The sequence below is a fragment of the Panthera tigris genome, chromosome A1, assembly GCF_018350195.1.
Source record: "Panthera tigris isolate Pti1 chromosome A1, P.tigris_Pti1_mat1.1, whole genome shotgun sequence".
Classification (NCBI taxonomy): Eukaryota; Metazoa; Chordata; class Mammalia; order Carnivora; family Felidae; genus Panthera; species Panthera tigris.
The window spans coordinates 159,821,347-159,846,391 of NC_056660.1; the positions used below are offsets into that span (position 1 = coordinate 159,821,347).

At 37.4% G+C, this 25,045-nt stretch overlaps 1 long non-coding RNA gene across 4 annotated transcripts in view; it reads right to left on the reverse strand.

The window, feature by feature from the left end:
- Window positions 1-25,045, reverse strand: part of LOC122231491 — a 43,039-nt gene that overhangs the window by 6,994 nt on the left and 11,000 nt on the right. The window contains exon 4 of one of the 4 annotated variants that reach the window (XR_006208745.1): window positions 3,750-3,989. The exons of 2 other annotated variants lie outside the window; for them this stretch is intronic. This is a non-coding gene — a long non-coding RNA (uncharacterized LOC122231491). Of the gene's footprint in view, window positions 1-3,749; window positions 3,990-23,905; window positions 23,932-25,045 lie in introns of those variants that run through there. One more of the 4 variants, XR_006208748.1, reaches the window with a different exon arrangement.

The following is a 25,045-nucleotide window of genomic DNA, read 5'->3' on the forward strand; positions in this document are numbered from 1 at the left end:
TGAGTCCTGATTTCAGATACTGCATCCTAGTCTTGACTTTTGCCTGTGCCAGTCAGGAGGCACGTGACATGAGCTTATTTTTACTGTTATCTGTCACTGGCTCCATCTCCTGCCCCTGGCTCTCATTGTCCTAACTTCTTCAGCAGAGTTGTGTATAACAGAGAGGCTCAATAATATTTCAGGTTTTTTTTTTTTTTCATGATGAGCTTTTATATTGCTGTGTAAATACATTATATTTTCTCTGTATTATAATTGGCTGCACTTTAGACATGTGTAGTGTCAAACTGCTGAATTTGCTGAATTGTCCGTGATTACTTTTACCAATTAGATTATTTATTTCCTTGTGCTTGATTCTGTTTCCTAGCTGCTAAAACTTTCCTTCTCATTGTCATGTTCCTCACTAATTAAAGACACAATGGGTGCTTTTCCACATCAGTTATGAGTAACCTAAAACAAGGAGGAAAAACTTTGGGCTTGAACTGAGTCCCAGGAACATAACAGCTAAAATCCAAGTTTCTTTCACACTTTACTCTCTTCCTCCTTCCCTCCCTTCATTCTCCACTTTCCTTTTTCTCCCTAAAATAATGTTAACTTCTCCTTGTCTAAGTTATACGGGTCCACCAAAAAACATTTTGAGAAATAATAAAAAGTATGGAGAAAAACCTCCTCATTAATTTTTTTTTCCTTGAAAGACCACCAAACTCTGTTTTTTGGAAAGGACTCTTGGTGCCTGGAGCCGAATACTAAGACATAGTCTCTCTTTGACAGTCAGTGTTGTCCAATAGTTTTTTTCTGGCCTATAAAGATGATGATGATGATGATGATGATGGTACCACTACTTATTGTACTCTTATTATACATAAATCAATTTAATCTTATTTCCATCTATGTTGAGTAGTTGAACCATCACCACTTTCTAAAAAAATTTTTTAATGTTTATTTATTATCGAGAGACAGAAAGACACAGAGCATGAGCAGGGTGGGGCAGAGAGAGGGGGAAGCAGAATTTGAAGCAGGCTCCAGGCTCTGAGTGTCAGCACAGAGCCTAACACAGGGCTCCAGCTCACAAACCACGAGATCATGACCCGAGCCAAAGTCTGACGCTTAACCCACTGAGCCACGCAGGCGCTCCAAATCATCACCATTTCTTTCTAAAATTTCCTTTGACATACAGAAAAGCCAAAGCCTCCATTTTTAGAATCCCTCTCCCTGTATGTTGCCGGTTGGCCTATGCCAATAAGAAGCATTTTTATTTCACTAGGAAAGCAGAAGGAAGGCGAGGCCATTATTCTCAGAAAGCAGTGTCAGACAGATGCTGTGCAGATGAGACACTGATTGATATGGGCTTCCTGGCCAGTTCCTGGGGACTACCCTCTCACTGCTGCAGAAAGAAAAAGTCAATGGGAGCTTCCATATATTTGCAGGAGTCGGAGCAGCTAATGCATATCAGTGCTCCAGGCTGAGATCATCAGGGTGGCTTCTCTGACCTTCACTCCCCAACTCTTCAAATTTGTGGGTAGTTCTCTCATTCTTTGTATCAAATCTTTCATGCTTAGAACACATGAAGTGGTTTCTCTTGTTCCAGGAATCCCTGACCAGTAAAAATAAATTCTTTAAGTTTGGTTGATATTCATATTCTTCAGTTAAGAAAACAGGTTTTGTGAGTCATATAACTTGAACTAGTAAGTGAAAGAAGAAAATGAGTCCAGAAGTCTATCTTTGAGTATATACAAATCACTTGTTCTTTTGCTTATCAGGCCTTCCTATGCTCACTTCCAGCAATGCTGCCTCCTCTATCCCTTCATGTCCTGTGGCTGCAGCCTGTCCGAATACCCATGTCAGCCATCACTGTTCTGTAATATGAGCCCCATAATACTCTCAGAGTAGATTTTATCCTCCAGTTTTCATGTTCTTTCCTTTTAAATAAAGAGTCAAAATCAAAGGTAAATTTGTGTTTCTTATTTTATCATGTCTCTTAGGAATTTTTTTCATTCTCTCTATACCTTTTTACTAGAGTTTATTGACCTTCTGACCTGATGAGATACTTACAAACATTTTTCAGCTCTACATTGGGATAATGACCTTAAAATCTAAAGATGCTGCTTTGGAATCTCATCTTGTAACCTTCTGTGTTACTAATTATTCAGGGTAAATAGTCTGTATATTTACAGTGAGCAGTTTAACTCTAGCATAAATCCAGCATCATTTGTTAATTTTAGAAGTCAAACATCAAAGTTATCCAATTTTTCTTGTCAAAGATTTAAATTATATGACAGCTGAAAATTAATTGCTAAATATATCAGTAACTTCATTTTTCTTAAAAGATAAGTGATTCCTGAAAAAAAAATATGGAACAGAGTTTCAGTATGTCTTGCTTTATTTCATGGGGATTTCCAATTAAATGCATGCTTTTGCTATCAATTATCATGGGAAGATAAGTTAAATCCACTCAATTAAACAGTCACTTTTGAAGATTCTGGGCCTGACTTTGACCCATCTTAATGTTAATTTAGCCTCCTTTCAAAGGGAAGTGAATGATTTACCTAAGGATTTCTGTTCATTAGTATTAATTAGTGAATTCATTCGACTATGTCAAGAGGAGATAAGAGATAATTTGAAGGGGAAAAGCAGTACCTTTTGATGGACTATGATAATCATTAATTTATCTCTATTCATTTTATATTGCCATGGAAAGATACAAATGCTTTTGCCTATTGTCCTCTTTAAAATTCTGTTTTTACACCTGCCACTATAGCAAGTTCTATATGGACTATAAAGTGCTCAGTTTCATTGCATGGACTTACTGACTTTTGTAGTCATCAGATTTCAAATATTTTCTATCATCTCCCCTTATGTATTCCTTCATTCCAGACTCTTACAGAGGCTCTGTTGCAGGTGCTAGGTATACCCTACCCATAAATCAGTCAAAAAGTCAATACATACCTATATACCTAGACAAATACATAATGACCACTAAACAGGTTCTTGACATAAGAAACTCAGAGTGAAGGCTGGGACAAACATGCAAAGTAATTATAATAAAACTAGGAAATTTTGAAACAGAAATATGATTAAAGTGGGTTATCACAGAAGAGGAGTTAACAAAATTTGTTTTAATTGTCCAGGAAAGCCACACTGGATGGCTGATATATTAGCTGGGGCTTAAGCCATATGAGCAGTTCTTTAGGCAAAAAAGTGGAGCATGGGTTGATAATGGAGTAAGGAATCCTAAAGGAGGGAACAGTATAGATACTCTGGTTAAAGAATAATAACAAAAATAAGATAGTAATTACTTTCATATTTAATGTTTGTAGTCAAATTTAATTTAAAACTTCCCATTTTATATCTACTCTCTTATTTTAGGCTTACAGCACTCATCATGTACTGGATGCCACATAAATATAGGTTCAACAACTTCTTGGCTGTTACATAATTCCAAGTTCTTTAGTTTAAGCTAAGGTAAATAATGACTATATTAAAAACTTAGTATTTTTATATAAGTTTTATATTAAAAACTTAGTATTTATTTTAGTATTTACCATGGATTTCATTTGGGGATTATAGCCTCTCCAAAGAGACCTTATCAGTGATGCTTTCCAAGAGTTAGCAAGAGCATTAAAACAGATAAACAACAACAACAACAACAACAACAACAACAAACAAACTAGCTCAGTTGTTTCTCATAAAAAAACAACCAGTGTACTTAAAGATTAGGCAAGAAATTTATTGGATTGGTGTGGAGGATGTATTACTTCAGAAGGGGTGTGCATTAGTAAAGTCTTAAGGAACCTTGGTCAACTCTGACCCCAGTCTTTTTAATACATGAAATCTCTGTGGCATAATGGGCTAAGGTTGCTTCCTCCTCAGATCCATGAGGACTTAGAATATGTAGGTTCTGGTACTGATTCTGGCACTTGCTAGAAACATGGCTAATAAACTTCTTGGAAGTGCTGTAGTTTCCCCTTCTTGTTGCATGGGATGATGCCATTCTGCAAAAATAAAATAATACGTATAGGAAAGAGCTATGTAAACTACAAAGTACTTTATCAACTCCCTAGACATTGCCAGATATTCTGGACTCCTGAGTATGCACATTGTGGAAGGCACCATTTGGGAACAGATGAAGGAACCACATCATGCATGGAGTCATTTAGACAATGTCAGGGCACGACCAAGACTTCTATCCAATGTCTCTTCAGGATTCTCTATGCTATACCATGTTGAGTTTTTCTGTGAGTTTGTGTTGGAGAAATGGACTTAGAATATTGCTGTGTTGGCAGTTTTGCCACTAAAAATGACTACTTAGAAAAAGTGTATTTGTGGTCCATCTGCTTTCATTGTGGGAGCTGTAAATGTAGGAGATACATTACTTCCATTAATCTGTGCTTCTGAGTGCATTTCTTTTAAAATTCTTAGAAGTATCTGTCATTTTATACTTAATACTGCACTAATTCATACTAATGACTTGAAAATTCCCAAGAGATAACTAAATTGTGCAAATGAGTAGCAATGAACATTAAAAGGCAACATTATAAAATCAGGAATGTGGAATCCTGAGATGTACTTTATTTATTTTGACAAGGGCAGTTTACTTTCGGTAACTCATAATAAAGTACTGCTGTAGAATAGTAAATGTACTAAAGTTGTTTTATTAAAGTAATAAAGCCTGAATGGGAGTCCTTACTAAAGCCCACCACCATTAAATTCTTACAAAATACTGTAAATATGCCAGGTTATTGTGTTTTTTATTTTCTGTGTAAAATTCTATTTAAAAATGTGGAGTTTCCAGAAAACATGAGTTTGAAGGCTCCTCTTTCTTCCTGCACTTGTTTTTGGAATGAAGACATTTTTCTAATTACCTGAACAATTCCAAACATTCATTTTCAATTGTTTAGAATACTTCATTAATAAGACAAAGATCATGACCAAGTTCACAGAAAAGCTCAATGCTGAGAGTATGTGCTTGATCCTCACTGACTTTTGCAAATACAGAGCAGAGGCACAAGAAACAATGAAGTCAATGGGTGGATTCAAGGAGGTACACCTATACTGTGTGCAAGTCTAGCCACTGAGCTCTTCCTGGTTGATTTTGCCTAATCATGGAGTTTGTGTCCATTCACTCAATTTTACTGTGGTCATATTTTTCAAAGTTAGATATGATACATTTTGTCTCTTCTGGGTTCTTTCTGGGCCCATGATATATAGAGCTCTGTAATACGTGCTGTTAATCATAAGAAATTTGATCAGTTTTATGAACCATGGCTAAGGGGAAGCAGAACCATATTTTTAAACTTGGTTTGTAAATGTTTGTCTTCCTGTAAGTTGTGGTATAAGATGAAACTAGTGACCCATCTTCTCTAGAGAGAAGAGAAGAAGCAGTCATGGTACATGTGAAAAAGACATGGAATTGTCATTGTTGCTTATATTTTTATTAAAGAACCATATGGATGAGTTTGAAAGGCTTAATAAAACCCATTGCCACTTCTGGAAAAGTAACCGAAAGTGCTACTGACTGGCTGTTGTGTCCTTTATTCTGGATAATCAATAGCTCTTTCGTTAATAATGTGGAACCTGAAGCCATACATAACTGATTTCTGTACTCTTTTCATACACTTTAGTCTTGCTTAAAGTCATGTTAAGCTGAATTGTGTTCTATCATTTTTTGTTGACTGAAAATCCAGTTTGTATAAATAGGATTATTGTTAGTTATTCAAAACTTCTAATAGGCTATAACACATACAAAACAAATAAAAATAGCAAGTCCATGGTATATTTTCTCCTTTTATTCAATTTTCTTTGTTGGCATGTTATGTAATGAAATGGTATGAATAGTAATATGTATTTTGTATGTGGTACTTTTTTTAATAACTAATTTTATTCAGTCTCTTTTTATTAAGTGAATGTGCTGATCATCTGCTAGCTGAAGTTCACCAAGTTACAAAGACATTTCTAACATAAAAGTATAACAAGAAAGCATGAAATGCAGTGAAATTATATTGTTATTATATTTTTCCTCCATTTCTTGCTCCTCCTTGGCCTCATTGTGTATTATGAATTCAAAAGTGGAGGCAAATTGGTGGTTTGTGAATTTTCTAGAACCTACAGAAAAAAACTGCAACCTCGTTTTTAGAGTATGAAGTAATACAGTGTGGCCAAAGTTAGAAATGCTCATCCATGTGAAAACAAAGTTCCAAGGTCAGCTCAGAGTTAAAATATATAGGATAAGTGACAGGGTCTGAAGCATTCTTGTAGATAGTGGTTTTTAGGAATCTCACAGGCTCAGAGTTGTCTGATACATCTCAGTGTGAGTCAGAATTTTCCCTCTGAAAATATCCTATTTAAATTTTCCACCCCTTACTATCATAGTGTATACAATCCAAGAGGTCTGATTTCAAATTTTAGTGTCATAGTTTACTATTTATGTGACTTTGGACACTTTAATTAACCTTTTGAGTCTCAGTTTCCATATTACGTGGGTGGAGTTAATAATTACTCCTTCTTCTTAAAAATGTGATGAGGATTATATGGTATAATACAGATGATATTTTTAACTTAGATGTGGTCATATTTTAAGTGCTTTTAAAGTCCATACATTGAGGAGGAAATGTATTGTTCATTCATCTAGTCCTTTACCCAAACCATCAACCACCTTGGTAGGTCTGTATTGTAGTCTGGTAGTTTTGTAGGTATGAGAGATATCTGGGCTGTCTCAGTGAATGCCTTAGCGAAGCTGGGTGGTTACTAGAGACAAGGTGTAAACAAGCTATTTTAATACAGTGATACAGATGCTGTATGAAATACATATAAAATGCCAATGTGACCACAGGAAGGAGAAAATATCAGCTGAAGTATAAACAAGCAATACAGAAAACTTAACTGGAAGGATGGTTCTTAACTTGAGTCTAGAATACTAAGAGGAATAAAACAGGTGGACAAAGAATTGGGGTATCCCAGACATTCCTTACAAAAAAAAAAATGTCAAATTCTACTAATCCTAAAACTGCATGGAGCTTGGAGAATGGTGAGAAATTTCGAAATGGCCAGAAGAAATCTGTTGGACAGGTATAACTTTAAAAATGTATAATTTACAATATTTCTATTTTTAGCAAGATTTAAGTAAACAGCAAAGAAATCAACTTCTCTCAAACTTTTAACCAGGTCTAATTTTTAGCTGGTATGAAGCTGTTTATTTCTTCTGCTTATGAGGAATTGCAGTAAGATAGACACAAACTGCTACAATTATTTCTTTTTTTTTTATGTAAATAAAAATTATAATACTTGTCACCCTGGGTGGGAGCTGTATTCCAAGAAAATATTTAGTGAATGCACTTTCTCTTTGGCCATGGCAGTAAAAGGCGTGTTGGCAGAGGGCATGGTTTCTCTATTTGATCATATACTTCACAAAAGAAACTATTTGCTTTCATTAACTTAGAGTTTCCACAATGGAATTTATATAATCCTTGTTTTTAATGAAAAAAAAATGTTATCCTGTATTCCACACTGAGGTGATAGGTTCAGCAATAATAGTTGCTGTGTAAAGTGGTAAGTCCTTTCCTATGTTTGTTTCTTTCTAACACCAGGTTATGCCGTCTAGTTAAAATTTTACTAAGACTGTAATTCAATAAGTCTTGTTTGTTAACAAGACTATGTTAATTGTATCCATTGTTGTATGTGTATGTGAGAGAGAGGACATATTTTCTCTCACTAATGTACTTTTACATAAGAAAAGATTAAAACCCCTTTTCTTAAAAATATTCAACTAAACATTTTCTTTAAAAAGTAAAAAAAAAAGGTAAAATAAATAAAAAGTATACAACCCAAATTCCAGTTCTGTGTGTTGAAAACTTTGAATTGAATCATGTAGTGTGCAATATTGAGGACTATCTAAAATTATAGATGTGTTGTACTGCTGATTCTGAGTAAACCCGGTGCAAATTATTCAACTTTTAATTTTCTAATTCTTTGAAATAAGTTTTGGCTTGCATACATCAAGGTATGTTATATAGAGCAATTATGTATGTATTCCATTAAGAAAGACATATCAAGGAGTGTCTGGGTCACTCAGTTAAGCATCTGACTCTTGGTGTCTGCTCGAGTCATCATCTCATGGTTTGTGAGCTTAAGCCCCACATTGGGCTCTGTGCTGACAGTTTGGAGCCTGCTTGGGATTCTCTCCCTTTCTCTCCCTCTCTCTCTGAAAATAAATAAACAAACTTAAAAAATAATGGGGCACCTGGGTGGCTCAGTCGGTTAAGCGTCCAACTCTTGATTTTGGCTCAGGTCATGATCTCACAGTTTGTGAGTTTGAGTCCTGCATTGGGCTCTGTGCTGACAGTGTGGAACCTGCTTGGGATTCTCTGTTTCCCTCTCTCTCTCTGCCCCTCCCATGCTCATGCTCTCTCTCTCCCTCTCAAAATAAATAAACTTAAAAAAAAAAAGGAAGACATATCCAAACTAAGCTTGTATTAAGTTCCCAGGACCAACATTAGCATCCTGAGGATGTGTTAGAAATGCAGAACACTGGGCACCACCCCCAAAGTACTTAATCAATATCAGCTTTTTAACAAAATCTCCAGGTGAGTCATTGTACATTAAGTTTAAGAAGCACTATTGTAACTGCACCATTATTAAATAACAGTGTGGAGCACAAAGTTAAAATTCCTGATGAAATGCCCAAACCTTTTACCTGTCTATTACTGATACACCAAAGTTTCAAAGAACTTCTGGGATAATCCTTTGGTACATGAAAGAATTTATAAAGTCTATGATGGCAGAATAGTATTTTGAGATAGTAAACTATTTCTACTTTTTCACTGTTTTATTCCTGTAGTTTCTCCTTTCCCATAACTCCCCTTCAAACAGCAAATAGACACTATGTTCACTTGCCTTACAGGAGCGATATGGTGTGGTACAAAGCAGAAATTGTATGAATGATCATGGCTTCCCAAAGGCAAAGCCCTTAGACAAGAGGCTTCAAAATTATGCTCTTCAGATTAAAAGCATACCACAGATGTGTTTTGTTAGTAAAGCACTTGTTTATTTTAGTTTTTAATGCAGAAGTATGTGGTCAAAAGGATTCTTTTCTTCTTGCCTCCATTGCCAAGAAGAGGGTTGGGAGCTCCTTAAAAAGTCAAGGCTAAACTTCCCTATTAAACTAGCAATACCTAATGCTCATATAGCACTTATTATGTGCAAGGGATTGTTTTAAGTAGGCTTCTTTGAGGGAGTCCACACAAATGTCTGGGGAAAGGTGTTCTAAATGTAGGAAACAGCTACTATGCAGTCTCCAACATGGCAGCATGCCCATCCAGTGCTGGTCAAGTAGGCCTGTGTGGCTACACCAGAGTAATCCAAGAAGAAAGCAAAAGAAAACCGGATCAGAGAAGTCACAGGGATCTTCACTGGTTTAGGCCATTGGAGAACCATGTCTTACAAACTGAGTAAGGCAGGACATATTTCAGGGCTAACTCTGCTCTTCATAGTGTTTGTTCTGTACTTTATTTATTTTTATTTTTCCAATATATGAAGTTTATTGTCAAATTGGTTTCCATACAACACCCAGTGCTCATCTCAAAAGGTGCCCTCTTCATTATCCATCACCCACCCTTCCCTCCCTCCCACCCCCATCAACCCTCAGTTTGTTCTCAGTTTTTGAGTCTCTTATGCTTTGGCTCTCTTCCACTCTAACCTCTTTTTTTTTTTTTCCTTCCCCTCCCCCATGGGTTTCTGTTAAGTTTCTCAGGATCCACATAAGAGTGAAACCATATGATATCTGTCCTTCTCTGTATGGCTTATTTCACTTAGCATAACACTCTCCAGTTCCATCCATGTTGCTACAAAGGGCCATATTTCATTCTTTCTCATTGCCAAGTAGTACTCCATTTTGTATATAAACCACAATTTTTTTATCCATTCATCAGTTGATGGACATTTAGGCTCTTTCCATAATTTGGCTATTGTTGAAAGTGCTGCTATAAACATTGGGGTACAAGTGCCCCTATGCATCAGTACTCCTGTATCCCTTGGGTAAATTCCTAGCAGTGCTATTGCTGGGTCATAGGGTAGGTCTATTTTTAATTTTTTGAGGAACCTCCACACTGTTTTCCAGAGTGGTTGTACCAATTTTCATTACCACTAACAGTGCGAGAGGGATCCCATTCCTCCACATCCTCTCCAGCATCTATAGTCTCCTGATTTGTTCGTTTTGGCCACTCTGACTGGCGTCAGGTGATATCTGAGTGTGGTTTTGATTTGTATTTCCCTGATAAGGAGCAACGTTGAACATCTTTTCATGTGCCTGTTGGCCATATGGATGTCTTCTTTAGAGAAGAGTCTATTCATGTTTTCTGCCCATTTCTTCACTGGGTTATTTGTTTTTTGGGTGTGGAGTTTGGTGAGCTCTTTATAGATTTTGATACTAGCCCTTTGTCCAATATGTCATTTGCAAATATCTTTTCCCATTCCGTCTGTTGTCTTTTAGTTTTGTTGGTTGTTTCCTTTGCTGTGCAGAAGCTTTTTATCTTCATAAGGTCCCAGTAGTTCATTTTTGCTTTTAATTCCCTTGCCTTTGGGGATGTGTCAAGTAAGAAATTGCTACGGCTGAGGTCAGAGAGGTCTTTTCCTGCTTTCTCCTCTAGGGTTTTGATGGTTTCCTGTCTCACATTCAGGTCCTTTATCCATTTTGAGTTTATTTTTGTGAATGGTGTGAGAAAGTGGTCTACTTTCAACCTTCTGCATGTTGCTGTCCAGTTCTCCCAGCACCATTTGTTAAAGAGAGTGTCTTTTTTCCATTGGATGTTCTTTCCTGCTTTGTCAAAGATGAGTTGGCCATACGTTTGTGGGTCTAGTTCTGGGGTTTCTGTTCTATTCCATTGGTCTATGTGTCTGTTTTTGTGCCAATACCATGCTGTCTTGATGATGACAGCTTTGTAGTAGAGGCTAAAGTCTGGGATTGTGATGCCTCCTGCTTTGGTCTTCTTCAAAATTACTTTGGCTATGTGGGGCCTTTTGTGGTTCCATATGAATTTTAGGATTGCTTGTTCTAGTTTCGAGAAGATTGCTGGTGCAATGTTGATTGGGATTGCATTGAATGTGTAGATAGCTTTGGGTAGTATTGACATTTTGACAATGTTTATTCTTCCAATCCATGAGCACGGAATGTTTTTCCATTTCTTTATATCTTCTTCAATTTCCTTCATAACCTTTCTATAGTTTTCAGCATACATATCTTTTACATCTTTGGTTAGATTTATTCCTAGGTATTTTATGCTTCTTGGTGCAATTGTAAATGGGATCAGTTTCTTTATTTGTCTTTCTGTTGCTTCATTATTAGTGTATAAGAATGCAACTGATTTCTGTACATTGATTTTGTAACCTGCAACTTTGCTGAATTCAGGTATCAGTTCTAGCAGACTTCTGGTGGAGTCTATCAGATTTTCCACGTATAATATCATGTCATCTGCAAAAAGCGAAAGCTTGACTTCATCTTTGCCAATTTTGATGCCTTTGATTTCCTTTTGTTGTCTGATTGCTGATGCTAGAACTTCCAGCACTATATTAAACAGCAGCGGTGACAGTGGACATCCCTGTTGTGTTCCTGATCTCAGGGAAAAAGCTCTCAGTTTTTCCCCATTGAGGATGATGTTAGCTGTGGGCTTTTCATAAATGGCTTTTATGATCTTTAAGTATGTTCCTTCTATCCCGACTTTCTCAAGGGTTTTTATTAAGAAATGTTGCTGAATTTTGTCAAAGGCCTTTTCTGCATCGATTGACAGGATCATATGGTTCTTATCTTTTCTTTTATTAATGTAATGTATCACGTTGATTGATTTGCAAATGTTGAACCAGCCCTGCATCCCAGGAATGAATCCCACTTGATCATGGTGAATGATTCTTTTTATATGCTGTTGAATTCGATTTGCTAGTATCTTATTGAGAATTTTTGCATCCATATTCATCAGGGACATTGGCCTGTAGTTCTCTTTTTTTACTGGGTCTCTGTCTAATTTAGGAATCAAAGTAATACTGGCTTCATAGAATGAATCTGGAAGTTTTCCTTCCCTTTCTATTTCTTGGAATAGCTTGAGAAGGATAGGTATTATCTCTGCTTGAAACGTCTAGTAGAACTCCCCTGGGAAGCCATCTGGTCCTGGACTCTTATTTGTTGGGAGATTTTTGATGACTGATTCAATTTCTTCACTGGTTATGGTTCTGTTCAAGCTTTCTATTCCTCCTGATTGAGTTTTGGAAGCATGTGGGTGTTTAGGAATTCGTCCATTGCTTCCAGGTTGTCCAGTTTGTTGGCATATAGTTTTTCATAGTATTCCCTGATAATTGCTTGTATTTCTGAGGGATTTGTTGTAATAATTCCATTTTCATTCATGATTTTATCTATTTGGGTCATCTCCCTTTTCTCTTTGAGAAGCCTGGCTAGAGGTTTATCAATTTTGTTTATTTTTTCAAAAAACCAACTCTTGGTTTCGTTGATCTGCTCTACAGTTTTTTTAGATTCTATATTGTTTATTTCTACTCTGATCTGTATTATTTCTCTTCTGCTGGATTTCGGCTGCCTTGGCTGTTCTGCTTCTATTTCCTTTAGGTGTGCTGTTAGATTTTGTATTTGGGATTTTTCTTGTTTCTTGAGATAGGCCTGGATTGCAATGTATTTTCCTCTCAGGACTGCCTTCGCTGCATCCCAAAGCATTTGGATTGTTGTATTTTCATTTTCATTTGTTTTCATATATTTTTAAATTTCTTCTCTAATTGCCTGGTTGACCCATTCATTCTTTAGTAGGGTGTTCTTTAACCTCCGTGCTTTTGGAGGTTTTCCAGACTTTTTCCTGTGGTTGATTTCAAGCTTCATAGCATTGTGGTCTGAAACTATGCATGGTATGATTTCAATTCTTGTATACTTATGAAGGGCTGTTTTGTGACCCAGTATGTGATCTATCTTGGAGAATGTTCCATATGCACTCGAGAAGAAAGTATATTCTGTAGCTTTGGGATGCAGAGTTCTAAATATATCTGTCAAGTCCATCTGATCCAGTGTATCATTCAGGGCCCTTGTTTCTTTATTGACCATGTGTCTAGATGATCTATCCATTTCTGTGAGTGGAGTGTTACAATCCCCTGCAATTACCACATTCTTATCAATAAGGTTGTTTATGTTTGTGAGTAATTGTTTTATACATTTGGGGGCTCCTGTATTCGGCACATAGACATTTATAATTGTTAGCTCTTTCTGATGGATAGACCCTGTGATTATTATATAATGCCCTTCTTCATCTCTTGCTATAGCCTTTAATTTAAAGTCTAGTTTGTCTGATATAAGTATGGCTACTCCAGCTTTCTTTTGACTCCAGTGGCATGATAAATAGTTCTCCATCTCCTCACTCTCAATCTGAAGGTGTCCTCAGGTCTAAAATGAGTCTCTTGTAGACAGCAAATAGATGTTTTTTTTTTGTTTTTTTTTTTTATCCATTCTGATACCCTATGTCTTTTGGGTGGCTCATTTAGTCCATTTACATTCAGTGTTATTATAGAAAGATATGGGTTTAGAGTCATTGTGATGTCCGTAGGTTTCATGCTTGTAGCGATGTCTCTGGTACTTTGTCTCACAAGATCCCCCTTAGGATCTCTTGTAGGGCTGGTTTAGTGGTGACGAATTCCTTCAGTTTTTGTTTGTTTGGGAAGACCTTTATCTCTCCTTCTATTCTAAATGACAGATTTGCTGGATAAAGGATTCTCGGCCACATATTTTTTCTGTTCATCACATTGAAGATCTCCTGCCATTCCTTTCTGGCCTGCCAAGTTTCAGTAGAGAGATCGGTCACGAGTCTTATAGGTCTCCCTTTATATGTTAGAGCACGTTTATCCCTAACTGCTTTCAGAATTTTCTCTTTATCCTTGTATTTTGCCAGTTTCACTATGATATGTCGTGCCAGAAGATCGAATCAAGTTATGTCTGAAGGGAATTCTCTGTGCCTCTTGGATTTCAATGCCTTTTTCCTTCCCCAGATCCGGGAAGTTCTCAGCTATTATTTCTTCAAGTACACCTTCAGCACTTTTCCCTCTCTCTTCCTCCTCTGGAATACCAATTAGGCGTAGATTATTTCTCTTTAGTGCGTCACTTAGTTCTCTAATTTTCCCCTCATACTCCTGGATTTTTTTATCTCTCTTTTTCTCAGCTTCTTCTTTTTCCATAATTTTATCTTCTAGTTCACCTATTCTCTCCTCTGCCTCTTCAATCCGAGCATTTTATTTTGCAGCTCGTTGATAGCATTTTTTAGCTCCTCCTGGCTGTTCCTTAGTCCCTTGATCTCTGTAGCAAGAGATTCTCTGCTGTCCTTTATACTGTTTTCAAGCCCAGTGATTAATTTTATGACTATTATTCTAAATTGACTTTCTGTTATATTGTTTAAATCATTTTTGATCAGTTCGTTTGCTGTTGTTATTTCCTGGACCTTTTTCTGAGGAGAATTCTTTGATTTTGTCATTTTGGATAGTCCCTGGCGTGGTGCGGGACTTTGGGGCACTTCCCCTGTGCTGTCTTGAATAACTTGCGTTGGTGGGAGGGGCCGCAGTCAGCCCTGATGGCTGCCCCCAGCCCACCGCTGGGGCCATAGTCAGACTGGTGTGTGCCTTCTCTTCCCCTCTGCTAGGGGTGGGATTCACTGTGGAGGGGATGGCCTGTCTGGGCTACTTGCACACTGCCAGGCTTGTGGTGCTGGGGATCTGGCGTATTAGCTGGGGTGGATGGGCAAGGTGCACAGGGGCAGGAGGGCAGGCTCAGCTCGCTTTTCCTTCGGAGATCCACTTCGGGAGGGACCCTGCAGCACCAGGAGGGAGTCAGACCCACCGGAGGGATGGATCCGCAGAAGCACAGCTTTGGGTGTTTGCGTGGTGCAAGCAAATTCCCTGGCAGGAACCGGTTCCCTTTGGGATTTTGGCTGGGGGATGGGCGAGGGAGATGACGCTGGTGAGCGCCTTTGTTCCCTGCCAAGCTGAGTTCTGTGGTCCGGGGCTCAACAACTCTCCTTCCTGTTGTCCTCCAGCCCTCCCGTTCTCCGAGCAGAGCTGTTAGCTTATAACCTTCCAGATGTCAAGTCCCTCTTGCTGTCGGAACACACTCCGTCCGGCCCCTCCGCTTTTGCAAGCCAAACTCGGGGGGTCTGCTTGGCCGGCGGGCCGCCCCTCCGCCGGGCTCCCTCCAGCCAGTCCGTGGAGCGCGCACTGCGTCTCCGCCCTTCCTACCCTCTTCCGTGGGCCTCTCCTCTGCGCTTGGCTCCGGAGACTCTGTTCTGCTAGTCCTCTGGTGGTTTTCTGGGTTATTCAGGCAGGTGTAGGTGGAATCTAAATGATCAGCAGGTGGCGCATGAGCCCAGCGTCCTCCTATGCCACCATCTTCCCAGAATCCCCTGTTCCTACTTTATTTAATTCTTAGCTCTAATTTCTCCTCTTCAGAGAGACCTCCCTTGATGACCAAAATCAACTTGCTTCACCTCGTATTCTCTAACTACTTATCTTGCTTTGAATTTTTATATGTTTATTACTAACTAAAATTGCTTTATGTATTTACTTTTCATCTGCGAAATCAAATCGATTTCATTTGTTGGAATGAAAAAGCCAACAGAACATGACTTTGGTCTTGCTTATTTCTCTATCTCTCAGGTCTAGGACAGTGTCTGGCTTATGATAAGCTAAATAGATAGTTGTTTTTAAAAGGCAAATAATGAATGTATATTTGTATTTTATAAAAGAACATTGAACTGCTGAGAATCATCCTTGGAAAGGTAAGAAAATTGGGCTCTCATAAGTTTAGTTTGTGCATGGATGGAATATTGGAGAGGGGGGATGTTTTAAAGAGAATGATATAATGATTAACCTTATGCATTAGATTAGTCAGGTTCTGCAGAGAAACAGAACAATAGGAAATTTTATGCATATACACACACATACACATACGCATACATTATCTCCTCCTACAGATATGTGTGTATATAAATATATATATATATATATATACACACACATACATACATACATAGAGAGAGAGAGAGAGATGTATGTATGGAGGATTGGCTCACATGATTATGGAGGCTGAATGTGAGCTAAAGAACCAGAAAAATGAATAATGCAGTTCTAGTCTGAGTCAAAAGGCCTGACAGCCAAGATCACCTGTCAGAAAAAGACCAGTGTTCCAGCTCAGCAGTCAGGCTAAGAGACTAAATTCTCCCTTTTGCCACTTTTTTTGTTTTTCAATATTCAGACCCTAAATGGACTAAATCATGCTCACTTATATTGGGGAGGGTCATATGGTTTTGTAATCTATTGATGCCAATAGTAATCTCATCTGGAAACATTCTCACAGACATAACCAGAAATAATGGTAATCCAAATATAGGAGCACCTCCTGCCCCAGTCATTGGCATATCATATTCGCCATCATAGCATGGAATTTAAACTAGCCATGAAAACAAGTGAAGGTAAGAACATGGTGACATGGTGAAAACTTATGAAAGTCCATAGATTTGGAGTTTTGTGGTCAAAGTATTGACTGAAAAAATACTACTAGATGAGGAAAGCAGGGTGCTTGGTGGCTCTATTTAGGGAATGAGAAGTTAAGAAATCAGAGGCAGCCCAGTTATCGGTAATGTAGTTTTTGGGCTTGTGTGGCTGAGGTTGCAAAATTTTGGAGATGACGAGTTCAAAGGTCCAAAAGTTTAGGGTGTTATTTGAGTCATTCTGATGCTTAAGCTCCCAAAGAGTAATGATGGAGAGGAGGACAGTGAGTCATGCGTAAGTTCTGTATGAATGGGGAGGGGGCTGGTGCTGTGATCATATCCAAGCTAAAATTTCGCTATGATATATCATCATTCCTCTTATGAAATTCCTTTAAGTCCTCCTATCTCTAAAACAGGTCTATTAAATTAATGAATTAATTTTGTGTTGTGAAGATCTTCTTGATACAGCCTTTCCTTCTTCACCATTATCTCCTGCAGTTTCACCCAACTCACCATACATGGAGGTGATAGTGATCTCCTGTTATGTGTTATGGCACATAGTATTTTCTCTGCAATGAGTGCACTTATTGTTTATTATTTTTCTGCCCTGTAAACCCTGATTATTAAGAGATGAGTGATTTCCTCTTCTGTGAAGACTTCTTTGTTGTTGGTAGAGGTAATTTCTCCATTCTGTGGCCTAATTTTGTGCCTCATTGATTTTTCACTTATTTTATTTATCATGCATATTGTCATAATTTGTCTTTCTCCCAGGTAAGACAGTAATGTTGAGGATGTTTCATTCTAGTGTTGATACATCACATGCCCTCAATAAAGATTTCTTTGCTGAATCAGCTAATAATGATTAAATTAACAGGCTTATTAGGCAATTTATGAGTTATTGCTAAAGAATAATTTTTTTTATTTCAGTATGGCCTAAAGGCAGTAGAAATCCTGCTGTAAGTTTGCTATTGAGAAAAGTTTTGTTCCTTATTGCTGTCTAGAATGATGAACGTTTTTTAAACTTTTTTTTTAATGTTTATTTTTTGAGAGAGAGAGACAGAGTACAAGCAGGGGAGGAGCAGAGAGAGGGAGACACAGAATCTGAAGCAGGCTCCAGGCTCTGAGCTGAGCTGTCAGCACAGAGCCCGATGCGGGGCCTTGAACTCACAGAAGGTGAGATCATGACCTGAGCCAAAGTGTGACGCTTAACCGACTGAGCCACTCAGGTGCCCCTAGAACGATAAACATTTTGACATTTTCTTGTAATATGTTGTAATGATGTGTAAATATAGGCCGTGACCACAAAATTTATCTTCCTGTTTTTCCTCACTTCTTCTAACCGGAATTATTGCTCAAACTCTAGTATTTCTTGGAACATAATAGTTTCATAGAATGGAAATAAAAAAACCAGATCAAGGATAAGGGGTAATATTAATAAACTCTTTGCAACTGTTTAGCAGGTTAGCAAAAAAGTTGCTTGATAAACTAGGTATGCCAGTAAAAAGCATTATCATGAAGGTATTCCTTTAAAAATTTATTAAAAATTAACACATACAGATTTTAGGGTAGAAATTAATATGATTATTGGAAAGATTATTATGTTTTACAAAGGAGCTGCTTAAAGTGATTAGTTTATATTTCATTAGTATCTCTTTTTTGATATTGGATAGAATAAGCAGATGGAAAATATGCTTCTAGAATGTCTTTGGAATTATGGCTATGGGTTTCTTAAATATGTTAGAAAGACTGCTGGCAGATGTGCATGAAAGCAAAGAAAACCTTTGTGTAACAACAACAACAACAACAACAACAACAACAACAACAACAACAAAAAGTGCATAGATTTTAAACTATGTTAAAGTACTCAGGCAAGTAAGGCATGTTTTGAATAGGATAACTGGTAGCATTGTCAACAAAATCACCTTGCTCAGCATACTTAAGCCATATTTTTGGTGGAGAAAATCCCATTGTTTTGTCAAGATATGAGAAAGTAATGGCATTTGCTCTTTCTTATATGTCTGTTTTACTGAACTAGTTTTCAACCTGTCAGGCATCTAAGAAGAAACAAGGATTTTTTCTATGTCTAGCTAACTGAAAACAAAACAAGTTTGCTTTTTTTTCTAGTTATAAATATTAGATTTGTCTTTTATTCTTTATTTATTTAAAAGTTTTTTTTAAATTATTCTAGAGACAGAGAGCAAGTAGAGGAGGGGAGCAGAAGCAGAGAGAGAGAGAGAGAGAGAGAGAGAGGGAAAGAGAGAGAGAAAGGAAGAAAACAAATCTCAACCATGCTAACTTGGAGCCAGACATGGGCTCAATCCCACAACCCTGGGATCATGACCTGAACCAAAATCAAGAGGAGGATGCTCAATCGTGAGCCACCCAGGTGCCCCCAGATTTTCCTTTTCTTCTAAAGAGAAGTGTTGCTCAGATTTCTTGGGAAAATTTGGTTTTGAGTTGGGGCTACTGAAAGGTGACGCTTGGTGCAAAAAAGTAGGATACCACTTTCTTCGGATTTATCTCTTTGCAGTTCAGTGACTGAAGAAACACAGACATTTGCAATTGGCTAAAAAGAATTCTATTTAAAATTTTTTAAATTCTGGGAGTGATCAACAACAATGAAAAAGTTTCACTCACCATATAGCTCATTTCTTATTCATCAAGATTGAGCATTTGGGTGTTCAGTTCACTTTGTAAGAGTGAATAAAAATTAAGAAACTAAAGAAAGTACACTTAAAATTTTTTTTAAATGTGTATTTATTTTTGAGAGTGAGTGAGACAGAGCATCAGGGGAGGAGCAGAGAGAGACACACACACAGAATCTGAAGCAGGCTCCAGGTTCTGAGCTGTCAGCACAGAGCCTGATATGGGACTTGAACCCACAAACCATGAGATCATGATCTGAGATGAAATCAAAAGTAGGACACTTAACCAACTGAGCCACCTAGGCACCCCAAGAAAGTACAATTTAAGAAGAATAGGGAAATAGAACTTTAAGGCCATCAGTACTTTTTCCCTCAAATTTAATGTCCTGAATAGATGATAAAAACATTAATCTTTTGTTTCTTACAGTCCAGGTATATCATTTTATGCTAAATTTTATCTTTTCATACTACCTTATCATTTTACTCTATCTTATGAAATTAATAATAATTAACAAAAATAAATTGAAATTATAATAACTTAAGCTTTTGATGCTTAAAAACAGGGGAGATCAGAGTGATCAGGGAAAGCCTATTAAAATTACCAGGAGCTGTTCTAGAAGGAGACTGGGCCCACTATGGTGAAATTCAGTGTAAATAAGCCTTTGTTGGGGAACCTAGAAATTTTATTTCACTTCACCTAAATCTGCTAGAATACCCAGAGTAAGACTTTTTATGCCTTTTTATATGCCTGATAGGGTCTGCATGTGATAGATGCTATCTTGAATCATTCTCACATGACTCATCTTTTGAAATAAAATGGATGCACTTCATCTCATTAAAAAACATGTTATTTGAATGCATATTGTGGAGTTTCTTATGCTTTTAAAAGTGATACTATAATGTTGCTAGAATCCTAGCATTAACATTTTTAAATGACAATGCTACAGGTGGTAGTGGTATTTTGACTTACTTGGAAATTGGCTTTTGAGGAGGGAGTTTACTTTTACCTAATGAAGTTATAGGTATAAAATTGAGCACAAGTGGGATAAATGTTGGTTCAGTTTTCTCTTTTTAAAACACTCCTTGGATTCTGGAGCACTGTGTTGACATTGTTTCTATTTGCCTTACCAGCATCTCTTCCATTGGGAGCTCTTCTTTCTTTGGTACTCCAGTGTGGTCGGTCTTTTTCTTTCTTTCTTTCTTTCTTTCTTTCTTTCTTTCTTTTCTTTCTTTCTTTCTTTCTTTCTTTCTCTCTCTCTCTCTCTCTCTTTCTTTCTTTCTTTCTTTCTTTCTTTCTTTCTTTCTTTCTTTCTTTCTTTCTAAAAGTTTACTTATTTTTGAGAGAGACAGAGAAGGTGTGAACAGGGGAGAAGCAGAGAGAGAGGGAGAGAGAGAATCCCAAGCAGTTTCTGTGCTGTCACCACAGAGCCCAATGCAGGGCTCAAACTCATGAAACCATGAGATCATGACCTGAGCTGAAACCAAGAGTTGGATGCTTAACCGACTGAGCCACCCAGGAGCCCCTACTCCAGTGTGGTTTTTCAGTCTATTACCTACTGCTCTCTCACCCTCCTCAAAGGATGAGGGCTGGCTTGTAGTTCCAGTTGGCCATTCACAGGCAGCAATCTAAAGGGACAGTCTATAAATATCTGCCACCGTATTTGCTCTGGTTCCTGGTTCCTGTGGCCTTGTGTTTCACCTCTTCTGTGATTCCATGAATTAGTCTGTTCTCAAACAAACAGCGCATCAGTCCCTCTAGTTTTTAAATGTTCTTACCATTGGAAAATTAACGAAGGTCTGGATACCCAAAGGAGGTGGCTGCTGATAGAGAGGAAGGCCAGGCCTTAGAAAAGGGTGAGTAGTTGTCTATGATGCAGAGGCTCACATATAACTTTGCTGAAGGCTCTTCTAAGTCATTTTGGGACTAACTAACTAGCTGTCTGGGTTGCTAGTGCCCAGTTTATAGAGCCATTATGACATCTTGCCTCACATGTTTATGGGAAGGATATTAAAACAGGTGGCCTGTCATGGGGAGATTTTTTTACCCAAATATCTAAATTTAGCTATCAACAGTTATTTATATGTGTTAAATAAGGAAATCTCCAAGGTATAAACTTTATAGTTTTCCAGATACAATCTAAAACTCTTGTCAGCTTTTTCCTCAATATATGATAAGTGAGGATTTAGAAATCAAATATCTAGCAGAAAAAAAGCAGATTTCATGTGTCCCAACTCTGTCTATTGCTTCTCATATAAAAATCAGTTAAATATGACCTCTTTCTGTGGCTTTTATCCTGAGATTTTGGCTGCAAAGGCAAGAATTGTTTATAGGCCAGTTAGTGTAATCTCAATATTGATTCCTACCTCTTAAGGCTTCTTCAAAGCTTTTGTCAAAACACTCACACAAGAATCAGAGTGGGCAGAAATTGATTTTGGAGAGCAAATCTTTCTTTTGAGTACACATTAAAAAAAAGAAAAAAAAACTGTGACCTAACCATTCTCCTTTTTCACATTTTCTAGTGCAGTTTATTTTAGCTTTTAGATGCTTTCCTGTTTTGGTAAATAATAAGGTAAACATCTTTTTATATGTCAACCTGGTGGATGTTGGGAAGAAGTTAGAGGGAGAAGGTAGCTACATATAAGCTGCTGTTGAGGCTAATACACTCAAGCTTGACTGGTCTAGACATGACTTGCCTCCTATCAGCTGGAGTGCTGGCACAGGAAACTGCAATAAAGCAGCTATACAACAGAAGTCTTAAATTTGGCATTCTTTGGTCGAGATAAATAAACTCCTATGAGACGTACTGGTTTTTCTCTCCACTAACATTTGTTGGCCCAAGAGAATTATAAATCCATCCATTGTATTTTTTGCCAAACCTCCTTCCAAAGAAGTGAAGCTAAAGACTCTGGACTCAGTAAGGCAAGTAGGCAAGTCATGTGAGCTGTGAGACTGGCAGGTGAGTTTTAAGACAGGGAGCCTAGAATAATCCAGAAGCCCATGTTGGAGGTTAAATTCAGATTGAAAGCACAGTGCATAGTGACAATGAAGTATCTGTCTGAATGTTGTGAGCCCTGCAGTATATCTCAGGATAAGAGGATGGATAATGGAGGCATAATCAACATAAAACTGGTTAAGAATGGGATATAGGAGGCAGAGACTCGCCAGATACCTTGATGTATTGGAGCCTATGTATGGTGGTTTTAGCAGGGACCTGTGCATTTACCTTTGGTTAAAGATGGAGCTGATAAGGACCTGTTTTTACATCTCCCATAAGTCTAGGTCTTCATCATTTTAACCATTAGAGTAATATATTCAGGAGCATTCTTGAATTAGCAGTTAGATTGCCATTACCATTGATTCCTCCAGGCAAAAACCCTACATAGTAGACCAGGTGGTGGGTTTGATCCTGAACTCTGATGAGCTCTGAACCTTCCTTATAACATAATCCAGGTTCCATTGCAGAAAATTAGTGCAGGTCTCTCAGATACAAGGAAGAAATAAGTTCTTAGTGATTTGAACATAGTAGAGAGGAATGAATAAAATATGAATGTGTGGGTGGGTTTACATTAATAGTGGCAATTAGAAACATAAATTTACCAGACTGATGACTTGTGCCATTTTTGAGGGCTTTATGCACTTAACCCCTAGCTTCTAGCATGAGTGAGGGATACATAAGTATTGGAACTATATACTACTTGTTATTTATATATATTCTGCCTGGATTTGACATGTTCATGGATCTCCACTTCCCCTAGCAATGACCCTTGAAGTCATCTATGTGTGGTCTCTTGTCTGATGTTTAGAACTTCAGCCATAACATTGAGTAAGATGGGTAGGACAAGGAGTTAGTGAGAATGGGATTCATAGTCTGTTCTAAAAAAACACTGTGAGTGTAGATAAGCAACATTAATTGTGTCATAATATTGTATGTAAAAAAGCCATGTCGTCAGTCAAACATAGAAACTATGCCCATCTGTAAAGAATTCCTGCTTGAGAAGTAATATTCTGCAAGGAGTATTATTTATCTCATTTTCATCTTTTTTGGGAAACCAAAACTTGATGGTAATATTTTGTTATGAATACCAGATCTGGGGTTGCCTGGGTAGCTCAGTTGGTTAAGCGTCCGACTTCAGCTTAGGTCATGATCTCGCAGTTCATGGGTTTGAGCCCCAAGTCAGGCTGTGGGCTGACAGCTCAAAGCCTGGAACCTGCTTCATATTCTATGTCTCCCTCTCTCTCTGCCTCTCCCCCTCTCATGCTCTGTCTCTCTCAAAAATAAATATTAAAAAAAAATTTAAAGAGTGCCAGATCTGTCATGGGTAGACATTTTTTATGGAAACACATAGATATGTTGGATATAGCAATGAAATTTCTTTTAGACTCACAGACCTTATATGTCAGAAAAAAGAATTTAAATATAATAATATAAATATATAAAAATTAATATAAATAAAAATAAATAATATAAATATATAAATAAATATATAATAATATAATATAAATAAATATAAATACTAATATCTTTCTTAGTATAATTATAAATATATTTGGTTATCAATTCTAGATGTTATATTATGAATATACATGTACTTTATTTCTTCTTTAACAAAAAAATGGTGAGGAAATTTACCCCTTACAATGAAGGTTTTAATTCCTCTTTCCTTGGGCTTTAATGACTTCCTATGTGACTCGTGGTTTCACCCCAACTAATGTGATAGGGAAGGTCATTTGGAATAGAAGATGCATACTTACTGTGTGTCTTAGTATGGAAGGTATCAGGAACCTGAGTGAAAAGAAAAAAAAACAGCCACAATCCCTGCCCTCACAGAGGTTGAAATTTAATTTGGAAACAAAAGATATTATTCAAATCATATTTTAAACAAATGGGAATTACTACAGTAAATAACATGGAAAAGAGTCATGAGAGTCACAAAGAGGATGAGTTGGCTTTAGGTAAGGAATTTCGGGGGAGGCTTCCCTGAGGTGATGGTCCATTGCACTCTAGTGTGAACAAAGATTCTTAGGAAGATGTGAATATTCCAGGCTGTGGGGATGAATTGTCTGTGTGGCAGTGAACAAAGACGAAGCAGTTGAAGTGGGATCAGCAAGGCAGAGCATGATGTGAAGTGAGAGTGAGGTTGTTGATAGGTTAGAACAAAACCATGCTGGACCTTGGGACCATGACAAAGAACCTTGCCTTTATTCTAAGAATATTGAGTATCCATCAAAAAATTCAAAAGCAGAGAGATGGAATAATCAGATGTTTCTTTTGAAAAGATGGCTCTAGCCTCAAGGTGGCGAATTGAAGGGAAGTGGAGGCCAAACTTGTCTTTTTCTGGACGAAGAAATATCATAGCTTTTAGATTTGCAACTCGTAAAAGTTTGCCTTCAGTACATTGTTTATTGTGGATTGTTTTTGAAGATGTCTCTCCTTTAGTACTCTCTGCAAAATGTGTAATCCTAGGCACTCATTAAAGGAAAATGTTGTGTGTTTTTGTGATGCTGTGGCTTCTAACCTGAGCATTCTTACCTATATCTGTGTTGTCTGTTGTCATAAGCTCTGTGCTCCCTATCATGGCCCAAACAAAATACAATAGACTTTTTTTTTCTTCTACTTGAGCTCTTATAAAATAAACCATAACATAAGGGTTTTGAGGGGACATGTCTTGGAAACTTATTCCTGACATTTGGGACAAATCTCCTACCCAGTTGTTTAAACTAGATCCTGCCAATTCCCTCTCTAGAATCGTGTGTTTTGAAAATTAATTCGTGAACCAATTTCATTAAAACCTGGAACTGTTTTTTTTTTTTTTTTTTCATATGGGAGCCTGCTTTTCAAACTGAAGTAACAGTTTGCATACCAGGTTGGACTATAAGTTTTAAGGAAACAGAAAAGA